Raw genomic sequence first — 15,386 nt, 5'->3', positions numbered from 1 at the left:
AAATTTAACGCAATATTATATTACACTTACTAAGTATAACATTCATATAATATATTATGTAGTATTAATACAGGTTACTTGTATATTACTTATTATTCCTGTTATACAATTATATTACTAAATTATATTTTAGTATATTACTAGTCTAATAAACAAAAAATGATAATTCCTCTTTTTTACTCATTAATAAGATACAATTATCTTATTAATGAGTAATAAATGATACTATTATACAATAAAAATAGTTGAGTACTTTAAAACACTAATCAAAAATAGAACTAAAAATATAACTATAAAATTATACATCTTCAAAAGATGTCAAACAATTCTTTAAAGGATTCTTTTTAAGAACCCACATTAAAAATGTTACAAGATTGCTTATTGAAAAATTTTTGTGATCACCAGAGATAAAAATACGCGAACGCTGCGTAACGAACTTAGAAATCCATGGTTTCATAGAAATACCAAGGGTCCTTGGGGAAACCCAAAATCAATCTACGTATCATCAGGTTTACTTGACATTTTGACAATATTAGATAAACAAATTATCTGAAATCCTTAAAGTTTCATTAAATTCCATTAAATTAGTGACAATCATATAAATTAGTTTAATAAATATTGCATTTTTAACTTGTACTTCGTTACTGCACTTTCTATAATATTATTATAAGAATCTAGAGAAATAATCTAAAAAAAAAAGTTAGAACTTGTTAGGCATTTTCAACAGATTTTTACACTTTTATTGATGTCGCCTTTTTTTAATCGTTAGTAATTCCTACTAGTTTATTCCTTTCACAATTTTTATAGCTATTTGAAAAATTGTGGTTCGATTTAGAATTAAATTAAATCTTATTAGCGCATCAGTACTTATATTAGGTCCGCCCAATATTACCGAAAAATAATTTTGGCCTCAATTTTGATGCTAGAAACCTGTCCAGTTTTTATATAGATCAGTGGTTATTGATATATGATATATCAATACAAACTTATTTTGTATTTATGTACAATCCATGTAAACAAATTGAAATTTGCCACGACTAGATAGGTGTTAGGTAGATAAGCTACCAAACTGAAAAAATTTTTTATTTAGTTGATGTTTCTTTATTAGATACTTCTTTTCTAATCAACCAATCAAAATGTTGCAATGTTCTAATCAACCAATCAAAATCAATAGCTGTTGCAATTATTCATTATCCGAAGAAGACTAGAAGTCATAACACGATTCTCAGAGAAACTGCAGCAATATATGTGTGACGTGTGGATAATTTGCGTGTTAATGACTCAAACAAACAACTAATGGAAATAAATGCAAATGTTTTATTTATGTTTTATTTAGTTAGCATTATATTTTTGCTACTTAATTTTAATTGGATTTTTAGTTCATTTTGTTTCATGTATTTGACAAAATCGCACGAACTTTTTTACTATGTTAAGACCATGCATTATTGATAGTTTACCATGTTTACATTTTTAAAACACTTTTAAAAAAAAAGTCTTTCTGCTGTAAAGAGCCGTTATGTAAAAATACAATAACATTTTTTTTCAATTTCAAGCCTTAATATATGGATTAGGTACCATCAGAGGCGTAGAAAGAATTTTTTGGTGTTCGAGATAGGTAACTTCCAGACATGAAGCAAACTCCAAACATTTATATGTTTATACTTATGTCAAATAATGAGGGTTTGCAATAAATTGCGATGATTGGAGGCTGGGAACAAAAAAGCCCCAAAATTTTGCCCTCCCACCCTGCCCCAAACGTGAGAGCAACAAGTTGATAAAGTATTTTTTGTACTATTCTTAACTAGATTTATATTCATCGATAAATTTTAAGTTTCATAGTATTATCTATTAGCGTTTAAAAATTATTACCATATAAAATTTGCAACCCGCTCAAATTGAGGGGGGTTTAAACTTTATATGGTCATAATTTTTGAACGCTAAAATATTTTAAAATGAAATCTAAAATTTATTGATGAATATAAGTCTAGTTAAGAAAAGCACAAAAAATGCTTCATTAACTTGTTGCTCTCACGTTTGGGGCAGGGGGGAGGGCAAAATTTTGGGGCTTTTTTGTTCCCAGCCTCCAATCATCGCAGTTTTTTGCAAACCCTCATTATTTGACATAAGTATAAACATATAAATGTTTGGAGTTTGCTCCATGTCTGGAAGTTATCTTGAACACCAAAAAATTCTTTCTACGCTTCTGGGTACCATATAACTTTTTTTTTATTAGATTAAATATCTAAGACATTTACAAATACTGGAATTTCGGGTTACGTCTGGTATTAACTACAAAAGTTAAATGCAACTTCTTGTCTTGCCGAAAAAATGGATTCTAAGGTGGTAGGTAGAAAAAAAAATTGCGAACCCGGATTCCGAATGAACAAAGCATTTCAAAAAAAAAACCTTTTCAAGTTTTTCACTTTATCTTGACCAATATAAAAAGCTCCTACGAATTGGAGCGGGTCATTTCCATAGTTTTAGGAGTTTGTCTGATTATAACAAATAATAGCTTTTAAGTTTAAAACCGAATCGAAAAAAATCGAACCAAAAAACTCTAACCACGTGGGTTTGACTTAGTGTGAAATGTACATCAGTTACATACATACAATGCCGCAAAAGTAACAGTACTAATTATATTAAGTGCTATTTTCATATTTAGCATTACCGATGCAACATATTTTCAAAAATTAAAATAAATTTAAGCTTAAATTAAATCAATTTATTATAGAAAATAATTTCTACATTTTTCTGATAATTTTTAATAACTACATATGTATAATTAAAACAAACATAAAAAAAAACATTTTAAAGAAAGAACCTCTTTTAAAAATATATCTGTTATTCATAAGCTGGTAATTGATTTTTTTATATTTAAAAAGCTTAGAAATTAATATACAGCTTCTTCGTTTTCAGATAGCGAACTGTCTCTTTGTCGGTTTTCGTACAACATACCCTACAAATAAAAACACAGTTATTCAAAAAGAATCTTTTGATTGAATTCACTTATAAATAAAGATCAGTTTTTTTATATGAATCACAATGAGAAACACTTTCTAATAGCTGGTAATTTTTAATTAATAATTTGTTTTTTATAAATCACTATTTAAAATACTATATCATGAACAGTTGATAAAACTTTGTGTTGTTTTAATTTAAATACAATTTTAGGCATTTTTAGCATGTTAAGCTAATGTTAAAAAGTCTTTTTAACCCTTGACAGATTTATTATAAGAATGTAAAGTACACCTTTTGTGAGTTATCTAAAAAGGAGACTTGTATTAAATGGAATTTTATTTAATGATTTAAGAAAAGGTATTCTGATAAAATTGTAAATTACCTTTATTAATGTCAATACTTTTTTAACTTCGTTAGCAATATGGTAAAGCGTACTTTCTTGACTTTTTTCTTTTTTAACCCAATTTCCAGAAGCCAAATTGCAAACATCATTCACAAAAACCGCAAGAATTAAGAGCAGAATAATAGCTTTCATTTTGACAATGAGTAAGCAAATGTGTTTTTTGTATGATATTCGAGCCGAACTTTTTCTTTATATTAAAATAGAATTTTTTCAAAGCTGGTTTCTAGTTGAGCAGGACCTTCCACTTAATCTGTTTAGTTTGTTCCCGACTACCTAATCTGTTTAACTTGTTACCGTCACGCATATATAGCTATATATAGCCAAAATTCTATTGAGAGATTTTTTATTATTATTTTATAATGAAAGCTAAATGGTTTATTCTTTTGTCCGATAAATAATTTATTTATGGATTCTGTTTCAATACCATATGTCCGTCATTATTGTAAAGTTTATTGTAATCTATTCAACATTGACGTTTGATAAATGCTTTACAATAAGTTGGTTTTGATTTTAAAATCAATCTATTGCATTTGCACTTGTTCTACTCTCTCTTTTTTCTCTCTTTTTTTTATTTATTTAAAGTAAATCTACCAATCTATTGTTTTCTGTTATATGCGGTGTTCTCTAATACCATATTAATTTCTAATGACAGTTTTGACGCTTTGTTTTCTTTACAAATAATATTGTTATTGTATTTCATATATATATATATATATATATATATATATATATATATATATATATATATATATATATATATAACAGGATAATAATGCAAATCGTTTTAGTCTCACTACACTAATTCCCCCTTTTGCTTATATCACCATTATTTATATTTAAATGGGTTTAACTTTTTTACTAAGAATCTTTTTTCCTAAGGTTTATATACCATAACTTTTCACGCGTGTTTTTTGATCAAGTATAAAAAAATAAAGCATCTGTTGCTAAACAAATTTTAATATATAACTGTTGTTTAGTTTTTTTAAGTTTTTGAGAGGACTAGTCCACATTGATTTAATACTTCAGAATTAACAAATGCAATTTCCATTTAAAAATTACAAAGAAAATTTTTATTAAAATTTATTAAAAGGAAGCGTAACTTAGCACCAGTACTTAATGCCAATTAGGCTATGATAATTTACGCTGCGTCATGGATAGAATTAGTAATGATAATTTACACTGTAAAAAATTTGTTCGAAGCCGAATTTTGTAAAGATATAATATCCTCAATAATAATTTCCTTATATTTACATCTTTTTGTTGTTTCTTTGTGTTGCAATTTTACTGCAAAGTAATTATAAATGGCTTAATCCTTTGCAATTATATTTTTAATGAATAAGTATACTTAAAGATGAAAAGTAAGTTGATGCTGATCATTGTGAAATATTCCCGATGCAAGCGCATTAATCAATTTCATACCATCTGCTACTCATGTGACTTTGATTAGTTGGATCAACAATGGTTTTTTATTGAAAAAATGTAGACTTGAAAATTAAAGAAACTTTTAGAATCAGACTCATAATTAAAAACAAAAAGCAAAAAATAATTAGCGTCTAGAACTAAAATTTGAATAAAATTTGAAAATCAAAATTAATAACATAAATCAAAACATTCAAACTTTAATTTTTTTTTATTTTAGTTTTCATGTTCATTTTTATTTTCATAATGTTTCACAATTTTATATTTGGTTTAAAATTTGTTTATGTTTGTTAGTTATTTTACGAATTTTAATTATTTCATATTTAAAGTATAAACTTATTTTATAAAATATGAAAATAATAAATTGATTCAGAGGTTCTGCAAAAAAGTTAAATATATATTTTAAATTTTCTTATTTTTCAGGTCAGTTAGTTTGTAGTTACTTAACATCTACAGTAAAGCTCGAGGCTTTATAAAAAAAGTTTCTATAATGTATTTAGTAAAATGTGGTCATATGAAAAAATTTTAATCATAGCTTTTATTATATACAGCCAAATAAAAAAAAAATTTTAGTTTTTTAAGAAACTAAAATAAAAAAGAAAACTACTTCATTCTACCCTTACCTTTTATGAGAATGAAATATGCAAGTTAATTGGAAAGCGAGTTGACTTTGGAGTTGACTTTGAAACTGATGTTTTTGATATTATTTTTCTGAACTAAGAAAATCATAATTAAGGTTTTAAATAGAATAAGTTAACCATTAAACGTAAAAATCCTATACTTCATACAACACCTTAAAAGTAATTACTTTGAGATATTCAATGTGTTGGTGTCTGAGCTACGACACCCTAATTCAGAATGTATATACATATATATATATAATATATATATATATATATATATATTATATATATATATATATATATATATATATATATATATATATATATATATATATATATATATATATATATATATATATAAATATATATAAACTCTAGTTAAAATATACGCCAATATCATAACATCAAAATTACATTTCATAATAAAATGATGGTTCAAATATTAAGTTACATATATTTTAACATAAATTATATTTGTATAATGTTGTAAATATATCAGAGTATTAACATTGCCGTGTTGCGTAAACTTACTGTTTCAATATATCTTTCACAATAATTCGTGGTCTTCAAAGTAACTTTCCATCAGTTGAATTTCAGCTCAGGTAAAGTTTGCCAGACTTGCTTGCTCTTTGTGAGATTAATTTAAATTTGGCTTTTCCTTCTTTAGATCTCAGAATTGATTTAGGGTTAGATATTGGCTTGGGGTTATATTTACTGATCAATTTATTTATTTGTTGAGAAATCAGGTTTGAATCTTTTGACCATTCTTTTAAGTATTTCTGCTTAGCACCTCTTCACTCTCTCTTTTTGTTCCTTATTGTTCCTCTTCTTCTCAAGACTACACTATTTTAGATGTAATTTCTGAAAAAATTGATAATGCTCTTCCTCTTAACCTTTAATATTGTTTTTGTCAGTGACTTTAATGCTTATATCACTGAATATCCTGGATTTAACACCACTTACCCTGCTCGCAGTATATTCGATAGCATTTGTATTTTTCAATCACTTACTCAAGCCGTTAACTTTAACACTCGTTTTGTAGACAACCCCAATTACTTAACTTCACTCCTTAATCTGTGTCTTGTTTTTGATCCTAGCTGGTGTTCATTTTCTTCTTATAGTCCTGGAACATCTTTAACAGCGCCATTAACAAAGCTAATTATAAAAGTCATTTACAAATCTAACTTTCTATCTCTTACTCATGGGACTGATCTTATTACCTCTCCTTTTTTTCAAGGATTAGGCAGAACCATTTGCGAAGAACTTTGCTTCTAATTTTTTTTTTCTTTTAGGTTCCTTACAGAGCACCGCGGAAGAGCATTTAATAAGAAGTTCACGTATACTTCCTTACCGATATCGCAAAACTTTCCGAGATGCGGGGTTCGAAACACTTTTATTTCTGTAGCAAGTATGCTATCACTGCGCTACGGCTGCTCGAACTATAATAATTTGAATTTAACTATAACTAATTTTATATAAAATTTGACTCTTGAATCTTATAGCAATACTCTTCCTGTCATTCCAGTTAAATAGGTTAAGCCATTGTTAAGCATTAAAATTATTACCATTGTTAAGTATTAAATATAAGCCATTGTTAAGCATTAAATATAAGCCATTGTTAAGCATTAAAATCATTCCAGCTTCCTTTGCTAAAGTCATATATCAATTAAGCTCTTCTACGGATTGTGTTCCAGACAACATTCCCGTCATAGCCTTACAAAAGTATTCCTCAGAATTCTCATTGATTCTCCCTAAACTACTTGATAAATGCTTGAATGAATCTTGTTTTCCTGCCTTCAGGAAAACGCTATTTGTTATATCAATTTTTTTAAACTTTGGAGAACATTTTTACCCTTTTACTATCGTTTAATCAGTTTTCTGCTTATTATAAACAAGGCCTTTGAATCTTTAATCAGCAAATTTCTAACATTCCAACTTGTGTTAAATAACTTACTGTCAAACAATCAATAAGGTTTTTAATCTTCTCGTTTTAGGGCTTGCTTGCTGATTGCTGTAACTAAAAGTTACAGCACTTAGCAAGTTTGCGAGGCAAAGGCTGTTGCTATTTACATAAACTTACATTACAGTCTTCTCCATAAGCTTGCTTTATATGATGTATCTGTGAAAGTTTTTAAAATTTTCAAATCATTTCTTTCTAACCGTTTTAATAAAGTCATCCTTGAAGCCCAAAGATAAGAAAAAAAATTTAAACTTGGATTGAGGGGATTGTCACTAAAATAACTAATTGTGGAAAACATACCGTCTAGTTAGTCGTAATTTATATAGTACCTTTTTTAATATTGATTATTTTACCTGTAATTTTATTTACTGGCTAGCAAAGAGAAAATGTAAATAATTAATTTACTTATTTAAAACGTCACAAGCTTTACGGCGTTAGTTTACCATTAGATTCAGAATAAAAAGTTTTCGACCAGTAATTAATAAACTAATATTCTAGAATATTACCTCCTCTTTAAGTTACCATTAATTTCAATAAATGAATGTCTTTACTCTCTGTTGATATGCTAATAAATTTTTTTCCTTTATCTCTTATCTCTGCACATTGAGGCAGATTAAGTAAAAACGGCAAAAAGTCACTAAAGTCTCTAATAATGGTTATGGTAAACTAATTTGTCCTTAGCAAATAAAAATACATTTTATTTTATTTTTTATTTCAAAAACAAATTCTTTTTTATGATTTAAAATTAAAATATGTAACTTTGTATGCATAATTATGAACATATGTGCTAGCCAATTAAAAGTTCTACGTTGACCCATGTTCAATTTTGGTTTATGCCAACTATTAACCTTTATTAAAAATGACCTTCGAAGACTTGATGCACTTTTTTGCTCTTTAAAGAGATATTGTTAATTGAGTAATGTATAGTTTTGTTTAAAACAACATCCACCCTTTCATCCAAGTTTTTTTAAATTCATTGAATTTAATAAAACTTCTTATTTAATTCCTGATGACAAATAAAATGAATTAAATAGATTATTAAAGATATTTCCAAATAAATTTTTTAAAGTAATTTGGTTACCTAATCCTCAAAACTTTAAATAAGTTCTAGAAAGGCTCAACACTCTGTTCTGAAATGCAAGATTTACACCACACATCAAAAATATCACGACTATCACAATCACAAATATCACTATGAAAGATCAGTTCCACCTTTCAAATTGTTATAAGATCTGATTCTTACAGATCAAGCATTTCCATTGCAGAGTATAAGAAATATCAAGGAAAACAAATGTGCTTAACTTATAAGTATCTTAAAATGAAAAAATTATTTAATATTTAACTTTTGTTTTGCTTTTTAAAAAATTTACAGGTGCTAGCGCGCACGTTTTATGAGTAGAACTACACGTTTGCGTATGCGTTCATAATATGCGTTTATACATTTAGGCTAAATTATTATTTATAAATAGTTGCTACAGTTGTTTAAGTTCTCTAAAATGTGTTTAAACGCATACATGCGCGTTGTACGGGTGCTTATTGCGTGTAAAAAACAATTTCAGCTTCATATTTGAAATCTTTGGCCCAAAAAACTTTAAATATAAAACTTAAGCTTTTCTAATAGTTTGATATTTTATTCCATTTTTAGCTTAATTCGGCTCACTGTTTTCTGTTGATATGCTTATAATAATCTTATCTCTTATCTCTATTGGTATGCTAATATAATCTCTTATCTCTGTTGATATGCTAATATTAATCTTATCTCTTGCAAACAAGTGTATAAGATTAAAAATCATCACTATCACCAAAATGCTAAACAACAGCAAAAGCGAAGAAGACGTTGAAAATATTTTTGAATATTATTAAGAGCAAGAAACATCAATATGAAAGTGTGCATTCAAGCTCAATGCACTAAAATCAACACTCATTGACTGAAATAAAGGTAAAATTGCAAGTCAACATGGAAACGGAAGGCGAACAGCTTTATCAGTTAAAACTGAGAAGTTTTTAATTCACGTAATTCAAATTTTTTGTTTCTTTTTTTCCAACTTATTAGTTGTATTTTACAACTATATACATACTTCATATAATTTTTCTAAACATTCTATTTATAAATATTCCAAAAAATATTTTCTATTAATTGTAAATATTTCAAATAAATAATTCTAAAAATGCCTCAGTAAAATATCATATATTTAAACAAATTGAAATATTAAACGTTCAGATAAAACGTTACAATAAAAAGACAAAGATTATTTATATGTAGTTAATGATTATGTCACGGTTGTCACGTGATCGTAATGTTATCATTCTATTCTAGTAGTCGGGAACCTCTTTTGTTGAAGAAATGTGGCTCTCATATAGATTTACAATATTAAAAATTTTAACTTCTTTTTATTTTTACTTTTGTATTTTCTAGAGAAAATTTTTACAAAAATGAATAAGAAAATTACTTTCCCCCCCCCCCCCTTCCTTCTCATATATTTATGCACTATTTTTTCCCTCTATGTTTTCTAGTTTTTCATATATTTTTATTTACTATTCTTTTATGTGTCTAATTTTTCTAATTTTTCAAATATGAAGGAGAAAACTAATCATTTTTGAAATTTTTTTGCACATATCTTTATGTACTATACGCATATTTGCCAATTTTTTCAAAAATGAAAAAGAAACATCGTTGATGCGATGGTGATTCAAATGCAAAGTACAAAAGCAAAAATATATTTGAACAATTATTCGAGTTTATATTATATAACAAACTTATTTTAATCATTATTTATTTTGACTTTCAATTATTCAAATATATTTTGTAGTTGTAATTTAATTTTAGCTTTTTTGATATATTAAGACTGGTAAGTTAATTATTATTTATTTTAGCTTTAGTATTCAATTATACTTTTTAATTTTTTTTTAACGCATTAAAACTGGTAGATCAAAATGAGCTCAAAAAAAAGAAAAGTTGCGGATGAAAATAGAAGATTTAATAAACTATGGACTGAAAAATATGCAGCAATAGAAAGTGATGGTAACCCTCTATGTTTAATATGTTCTGTGAAACTTCAGAATAATAAATCAAGCAATGTTGAACGACATTTTGAAGGAAAACATAAAGAATTTGCCCTAAATATCCCGAAGGTGAATGCAGAAAAAAAGCTATTAATAAATTGCAAAGAAAACAATTAATTCAACAAAATTGCTTTTCAAATTATATTCATTCCGGATTGACCACAACTGAAGCAAGCTTCAGATGGTGTGTTTTTGAAGGATTGCATGTATACTGTTTCTGGAATTCTATATAATGATTTTAAAAACAAAGATATAATACTATCAAAGATTAAAGATATACCACTCTCGGCTAGAACCGAGAATTCGACACAATTCAGTCGGGTAAATTTTAGTTTCGAGGACCTTTTTTTTTTTTTAAAAGCTAGTTGATACTTTTGAACCCGGCGGGCGTACTGACGCCCATAAGACGTTTCATTTCTTGTCCATAAGACGTCCTTAGTTGGCCTCAAATGAGGACGTCTTTTCAAGACGTTTTTTGCAGACGTCCTGGAGACGTCTTTTCAGCCGTCCTATGGACGTCTCTGGGTACGGATTTACCAAACTTTCGTAACTCTTGCGTAGCTCAACTAAGATTACGGAAACTATACGTTCAACGTTGTTTGCGTAACCATTTGGTATCCACCAATTTTTCGCAGCATTTTCGTAAAGTTAGGGCTGCGCACGAGGGGTTTATAATTGATTAATCTATAAAGAGGTTATAAAGGGCAGATAAATTTTGACAATTGTTTAATATACAATTAATAAAAGCTATAAAAACTTTCATTTGTTTACTAATTTGACATAAGCATGAACATACTTAAGTTTGGAGTTTGCCTCAACAAGTAATATTTAAAATATCAAAAAAATGTAACATATTATTACAATATATATATAAAACATCAAAAAAATCCTTGTAACAATATATTATCGTCTTCGATTTAAAAACAAATTTTTAATTAGTGTTCTTTGTACAATGCCAAAGCGAATTGGTTGAACTGTGTTAATTTAGCCTGAACACAGTGAACATTGTCTTTATCATTGTCCTCAAAGTATATGCCATCTGGAATTTCTAATCCTAAGGAATTGTAAAGGTTTCCAGAAAATTGCACATAAAATATATTTTGCAATATATTGTTTGGGTGAGCATATGTTAGGAGAACTGAAGTGCTCCGCCTCTCTTGTCACCTCTAATGGTTTTTGAGATGATCAAAGGGCTACTCCACATCACTATCTACCTGAAGGTGAACTTTATAGAAATATATTTTCTCTGGTGTAGTTGGCGGATTAAATGGTGTAATCATGACTGTTAACAAGCAAAAAGGAAATCTGCCCAATGATTATATTTTAATGTCTTTTAATTCAGAATTCGAAAAAAATAAAAATCTTTATCCAGGATACTTTTTGACATCTCTGAAAAAGGAAAAATGTTATTTCTAAGTATGTATTCGATAAATCAACTCTTTCAAACTTCATTAGCAACTGTCAATTAATAACAATCATATCAAACAACAAATGATCAAAAGATTATTCTTTTTTTGTTGCGAATTTTTTTTGAATTGGCTAGTAATTTTTACCAATTACTCTTTGAAAACTCCCAGTTAATTTGATAAAAGCTTCATTGATATTTGCATTTTTGCTGCTGAAAAATTGGGTTGCTTTTCATCGTAATTGGTAACAAATCATTGTTAATGTGTTGACAATACATTTTTATAAAAACGAAATTTTCGAACACATTCTACATCAGACTAATCGTTTAAAGCAACATATTGAGCCTAACGCCAGATTTGATCTTGACCAAATTAACTAAATTTTCATTTAAACTAAATAAAGCTATTAAAATAACTAAATGAACTATGATCGTTATACTTAATGAGACATTTAACAAAAAACTGTGAATTAGAATATTTATAAAAATAAAGGTGTTTTTTTGTTAATTTATACAGTGTTTTATTAATATTTATAAAGATATAGTTGCTTTTTTGTTAATATAATAATTCAATAATTACATATATTACCAAAATCGTAACTGCATAATAGCAGTATAGCGTCTTTTAAAATATATAATATATACTTTATACTATAAATAATATATAATATACTATAATATCTTATTTCATATAAAAATTATAGTTACTACTATTTATATAATAAGATGTTAAGTTATATTAATAATATAATAACATCTTAATGTACATAAATTAAATACATTAAGTTTAACTTAATTATTAATATAACATATTAATGGTGATATCACGTCATAATGCATATAATTTAAATATATTAAGATCCTATTTAATGCTTCTATATTACTATTATAAGATAATAAATTGATAGTATTAGCAGCCGTGGCGCAGCGGCTTGAGTTCTGGCTCAGAACCCAGAGGTTCAGGGTCTGACGCCGGCTCCAGCCCAATAAACGACATTGGTAAGGAAGGAGGCGTGAACCTAGTTAAATGCTCTCCCGCGGTGCTTCGTGATAAGACCGCAAGGACTTCTGGGAGCACTTAAAGAAACCTGAAAATAACCTAAAATCCTAAATAACCTGAAAAAAAATACTACACAAAAATGTAACAATAATATTGTGATATTATAATACACGATTTTTTATTACCATAATTTATAATAATATAACATCTTAAATATTAGGATGTTATTAAGTTAATAAGTTGTTAAATTATTATGATGCACCTAAAATAACCTGGAAAAAAAATACTACACAAAAATGTAACAATAATATTGTGATATTATAATACACGATTTTTTATTATCATAATTTATAATAATATAACATCCTAAATATTAAGATGTTATTAAGTTAATAAGTTGTTAAATTATTATGATGCATTTATATTTGTGCTAATATCTATGATTATTGTTAACTTTTTTGCGATATATACAATTCATATACATAAATTGTATATATTATAATTTATAATAAGATTCTACACCAATCTGACAATATATGAATCATAATAATATTACACCATTTCTAATATTTAGTGATTTTAACGTTACGCCAAAGTTAAGGCAGCTCATAGCTAACGTAACTTTTCTTTCTTAAATTGAGCTGAGCAAGTTTTTAAAAAGTTTGGTGAATACCGATTTTTTAGCGCTGAATTTACGAAAAAACTTACGTTTTGCTAAACGCAACGGCGCAAGTTTCGTGAATACGAATTTCACTGTTTTGAACTTACGCCAAACTTACGCAAAAAAAAGTTTGCTGAATACGCTCCCTGGTTGGTCTCATGTGAAAGACTTAAGGACATTTTATTCAGAACTCCTAGAGACGTCCTAATATTACCTTGACATTCATTTAAAAGTTATATAAAAATGCAATGATATACAATACACACCTTAGATTTGATTTTATCTAGGCAAGGGAAGGTTTAAAGAGAAATCAAAGTAAATAAAGTGTAATTTGATATATTTAAAATAAATTTTTAATTTTACAAAAAACTAGAAAAAAATTTCAAACAAAGTTACACTTTCCAAATTAAAAACTAATATATTCTGTAGAGTAAAATCGATAGTATATTATAAATAGAAGAAAATTACTGAAAAATGCAAAATAAACAAAAAAATGCAACAGTTGATTATAGTTAATTAAGCCATCATTGATCAATATTGATTTTAGCAGATGTTCTCTTCAATAGGTTAGAAGAATACCTAAATATTCTCCCAATAAGTTGCATGGCATCCATTTTGGTTAAGTTTGTATTTGACTTTAAAGCAGCATCTAATAAAAACCACAACACATATACTTAAATACATGTCATGTTCCGTAGTTAAAAAAATTTAAAAAAAAGTTTTTTTTTTTATTAAAACATTGGTTTTAATTTTAAAAGTTAATCAAACACAATAATAAGGTAATAAGAATACCAGTGGTAGCTATACATGGGCCTGTAAACTCTATAAACTTTTTTTCTTCTTCGGACCATTTATGCTGCATTCTGACAAAATAGTGTCTGTTGACAGTCTACATATATAAAAAAGATGATAAATGTTATACTGTTAAACAAAAATGTTATAATTCAAACTTTTTTTTGAATTCTAAAAAAATTATATTTATTATAATTAGCAAAACATTTTTAGTTGTATCAGCTGGATTTTTAGCGCTAATTAATGATAACTCTTTTACCTAAAAAGAAACAATACAATAAAGATTGAAAATGTTCATGACAATTTTAAAAAATTATTGTTAAAATATATAACATATAAGGAATCGTCCCTAAATTACGCATTGCTAAATTTATTTAAAAAAAAGATTGGAGATCTTAAGGTCTTTTACAAAGCAATTTTAATTAAACTTAATCGGCTGTTTTGATATTTTATATGACTTGAGGCTCTGCGAGGGAAAACTTATCTTTTGTTTTGTTTATTGGTGAAATTTAGAATTATTTATGGACCACTAAACTATAGTTTATAAAATTCTTGCATACGAAGTGATGTATAAGATATCTCCATTTGCATTTTTATTTTCAAAACATTCATCTGAAGTTTTAAGTTGTTTAAAACTCTCTTTTAAATCATTAGAGAACTGCACAGTTCTATCAACATGTTTTTGTTTCAGCAAGTTGGAAAATAGCTTTTCGCTGAAACTCTCAAAAGTAAAGTATTTAAGTAAAGCCATGTAAAGCATAGTACTTTCTATATATATATAAAAAGTTATATATATACATATATATATATATATATATATATATATATATATATATATATATATATATATATATATATATATATATATATATTTATATATATATATATATATATATATTTATATATATATATATATATATATATATATATATATATATATATATATATATATAAATATATTTATATATTTTTTTAAAGATACATATATTTTTTTTAGGATGGTTACCTGATGACGCTGACCACAGAAGGTCAGCGAAATATAGACCAAAACAAGACGTCCGGTGAAGGCGATTTTATTAGGACGTCCTAGTGACGTCTACAT

The 15,386-nt window shown here is 26.7% G+C and overlaps 1 long non-coding RNA gene across 1 annotated transcript; it reads right to left on the bottom strand.

The window, feature by feature from the left end:
* Positions 1-2,707: 2,707 nt before the first annotated feature.
* LOC101241614 (uncharacterized) lies at positions 2,708-3,884 on the bottom strand. Its single transcript, XR_010642180.1, has 2 exons — positions 3,341-3,884; positions 2,708-2,956 (listed from the first exon to the last, which is right to left on the bottom strand). It is a non-coding gene; the product is annotated as an uncharacterized LOC101241614 (long non-coding RNA).
* Between the last annotated feature and the right edge of the window lie 11,502 nt (positions 3,885-15,386).

Source organism: Hydra vulgaris, chromosome 12 (genome assembly GCF_038396675.1).
Source record: "Hydra vulgaris chromosome 12, alternate assembly HydraT2T_AEP".
Taxonomy (NCBI): Eukaryota; Metazoa; Cnidaria; class Hydrozoa; order Anthoathecata; family Hydridae; genus Hydra; species Hydra vulgaris.
Note: the sequence above shows the minus strand (reverse complement) of the source record. Positions and strands in the feature narration are given on the sequence as shown.